A 3,883-nucleotide genomic window follows, 5' to 3' on the forward strand; every position below is an offset into this window, starting at 1 on the left:
CATCTGGTTGCGCGCGGTCTTTTTCACTTTCGCTTGCTGCCAGGGAGAGGAGTGGGTGTGCTTCCAAGCCGTGCGCCTTCATCAAGTAGGGCTTTTGGTTTCGGAAACTCTCTCTCTCTCTCTCTTGCTCTTTCGCTCTCCCTCATTGCATATGATTTATTATCCTTACTTCCAATTAGATTGTATTATATCGTGTCATCTTGCATTCCAACATTGTAGTTAGTAAAATAAGTTCTCCTTCTTAGATCATTGCCGCTGCTCCGTTTTTTTTTTTTTTTTTTTTTCTGTCGGGAAGCCGGGGGGGGGGGGCAGGGAGGGTGGGACCCGTGAGCCTACTGCCCCCCTGTCATGGGCACAGATCTATCTAGAGAACTCCATGACAGATACCTAATTGGAACAAATTAGTACTTATACAAGTCTAATTTGTTCTCCATTTCTCTGCTGAAATACTGGCCTCTGTAAGGAAATAGACACTGTGGAAAGGAAGGATGTCTTTATGGTAAAGTCAGTGAGTTATGCAAATGTATTTCAAGCTCTGCTGCAGCAATTTTTAGAGCAAGTCCCTTCTTCTCCATGCACAGCTTTCCTCTGGCTTAATATCATGAATGCTGTATGCTTTGGGAGCTTCTCAAACATTATGAGGTAAACTAATAAGATGAGAGTATCTGCTTTTCTCTTTACCTTGTTATGGCTGATCAAGCCTCAGGTGTCCAGCTCCAGCAATGAAAGAACTGTCAGTGTACCTTTCCTGAGCTTTCCTTGTTCCTATTAGCAATGAGACTAGAGTCTCACAGAGAAAACACTGTTCTTCCAAATTCGTAAATCTGGCTTAAACTGGAAGGCTTATTCAGGGATTAATTCTACCTCAGTGCTTGCATAGGATCTAATATAGCAATGGCCAAGATGAGGTACTGGGACTTACTGAAAAGCAAATTAAATAAATAAAAAGGCTAGACTTGTCACTCTGCAAAGATTGTTATCAGTAAATAGTATGAATCCTGGTGGCTCTACTGTGACGTGAAATGTGAAAAAACACACAGCAATCAGTGGCTGTGTACTTTCAGGAAGGTGTAGACTTTTCCATCTCTAGGTTTTGCAAAAGCTACATTTGAAATGCAGCACTTTCGCTCAGCAGAATCAGCCACACAAACTTTCCAAGCCTTCAAATCAATGCTGCCTTCACCTTAGTAGGTATGAAGGTGAGTATGTCACCAATTGTACCGATTATACCAACAATTGTTGTTTCTCATAAACAGTGTCAGCCAGATGTGGCCTATAAGACACTATTCAGGATTAGATTCAAAAAGTTTTTGCACTTCTTCTAAGGCTGAAGACAAAAATTGAAGATATTAATTGCACTGCTTATAGCTTCAGTCTCTCCATCTGAATGAGATGCTTTGTGGTTTCTATAAACCCCAGGAGTATGATGCTTGAAGCTGAAATATATTTCCGGACAGATTTTTGCCTTATTATATCTATTGGGATTGAAAACACTGCCACTTAGAAATGCCATAAAAACCTCTATTTATACATAACAGTATTGTTTCCAGAAATGCTTTGAAAAATCACCTCCATTAATATTTATCCTTCTTGTCTCACACAGGGGAGTTATTTTTTGATTATATATATAGCATAACCAATGTCATTCTGAAAAACCCTGAGAAAGATTGTATAATAAAAAAAGCTTCATTCTGCCAGTGTACAATATGGAGATAAAAGAAATTTTACTATTACTGTGGAGTCTGAAAGGGGCAAGAGTGATCAAAATTGCAGACAGGTGTTTTTTTCGCCCCAAAATATGCTAAGAGATACTGACACTACTGTATTCCTGTTGTACAAAAATGATTTATGACAGAATCATGTGCCATACATTCATGCTAACTATATTAAATATAATTTGCGATAAAATCTAAAACATACCATATTTGTTATGCTTCTGAAATTCAGACCATTATTGTAGATGATTTATTAATTTGATTATAATTTTCTTAATGATTTATTTATTTTGAGACCATCTAAAGAACCTGAAGGTGCACAAATCCATAGGACCCAACAAGAACTATCCATGAGTTATGAGGGAAGTGGCTGAAGATGCCAAGCTGCTATTCATCATATTTGAAAGGTCATGGCAGTCTAGTGAAGTTCCCACCAACTGGAAAAGGGGAAACATAATCCCCATTTTCAAGAAGGAAAAAAAGAAGATCCAGGGAGCTAGAGGCCAGTCAGTCTCACCACTGTGCCTGGCAAGATCATGGAACAGATCCTCCTGAAGGCTCTACTAAGGCACATGGGAAATAAAGACAAGGTGACTCGTGGTAACCAACGTGACTTCACCAAGGATAAGTCATGCCTGACAGACATGGTGGCCTTTTATGATGGAGTTACAGCATCAATGTATAAAGGAAAAGTAAATGATGTCATCTACCTGGACTTGTGCAAAGCATTTGACACTGTCCCACACAACATCCTGGTCATCAAATTGGAAGAAAATAAATTTGATGGATGGACTACTCACTGAATAAGGGATTGGCTGGATGGTTGCACTCAGAAAGTTGTGGTCAATAGCTCAGTTTCCAAGCGGAGATTGATGATGAGATGAGTGGCGTTCCTCAGGGATTGGTGTTGGGATTGGTATTATATAATATCTTTGTAGGCAACATGGACAGTTGGATTGCACCCTCAGCAAGTTTGCAGGTGACATCAAGCTGAGTTGTATAGTTAACACGCTAGAGGGAAGGAATGCCATTCAGAGGGACCTGGACAGGCTTGAGAGGTGGGCCCATGCCAACCTCATGAAGTTCAAAGAGGTGAAGTCCTACACCTGGGTCAAGGCACTCTCAAGCACAGATACAGGTTGGGTGGAAAATGGCTTGAGAGCAGCCCTGAAAAGAAGGATTTGACTGTGTGATTGATGAAAGATTCAACAAGAGCTGGCAAGTGTGCACTTCCAGCCCAGAAGGCCAACTGTATCCTGGGTTGCATCAAGAAAAGTATGACCTGGAAGTCAAAGGAGGTGATTCTGACGCTCTACTCTGTGGAAAGACCTCACCTAGAGTACTGCATCTGGTTCTGGAGCTCCCAGCACAAGAAGGACATGGAGTTCTTTGAGCAGGTTCAGAGGAGGGCCACGAAGATGATCAGAGGGCTGGAGCACCTCCTCTACGCTCCATAGCCTGGAGAAGAGAAGGCTCTGAAGAAGATTTTGTAGCAGCCTTCCAGTACTTGAAAGGGGACTACAGGAAAGCTGGGGAGGGACTTTTTAGAAGGGCCAGTAGCATCAGGAAAAGTGGAAATAGTTTTGAGCTGGAAGGGTGTGGATTTAGACTAGATATTAGGAAGAAATTATTTACTGTGAGGGTGGTGAAGTGCTGGAACAGGTTGCCCAGTGAGGTTGTGAATGCCCTCTCCTTAGAAACATTCAAGGTCAGGTTGAATGGGACTTCAAGCAACCTGGTCCAGACAGAGGTGTCCCTGCCTATAGCAAGTGTGTTGGAACTAGATGATACTAAAGGTCCCTTCCAACCCTAACTATTCTATGATTCTATGATTAAAGCCTATGAATTTTAAACTGGAATTTGGAATCCTGCCATTAAATAATCTTAAACAAGATGGTATGCTATTTGTTGAATCAATGGAGTTTTAATGTCAGTAGCATTCTTCTTGTGAAATATCTTTGTTTTGTTGCTCTGAGCAGAAATCAGTTCAATCTGAAATTAAGATGGGAGGAAGCAAAAACCAAAAAAGAGCATTCTGGTGTATCTCTTGATAATCTACTGTCAATTACCACTGGTTTTACATAAATTAGTGTGTGAATTGTTATGCCAGTGCAAATGTCACAAAGATGAAAACCATCAGTTCTCCTTCATCCTTTTTGTGAAATAAT

The 3,883-nt window shown here is 40.8% G+C and overlaps 1 long non-coding RNA gene across 1 annotated transcript; it reads left to right on the forward strand.

Annotated features, from left to right (window-relative positions):
- Positions 1–9: 9 nt before the first annotated feature.
- Positions 10–3,607, forward strand: LOC121113124. Its single transcript, XR_005857926.2, has 2 exons — positions 10–85; positions 582–3,607. It is a non-coding gene; the product is annotated as an uncharacterized LOC121113124 (long non-coding RNA).
- The last annotated feature ends 276 nt before the right edge of the window (positions 3,608–3,883 follow it).

This window comes from Gallus gallus, chromosome 2 (genome assembly GCF_016699485.2).
Source record: "Gallus gallus isolate bGalGal1 chromosome 2, bGalGal1.mat.broiler.GRCg7b, whole genome shotgun sequence".
Taxonomy (NCBI): Eukaryota; Metazoa; Chordata; class Aves; order Galliformes; family Phasianidae; genus Gallus; species Gallus gallus.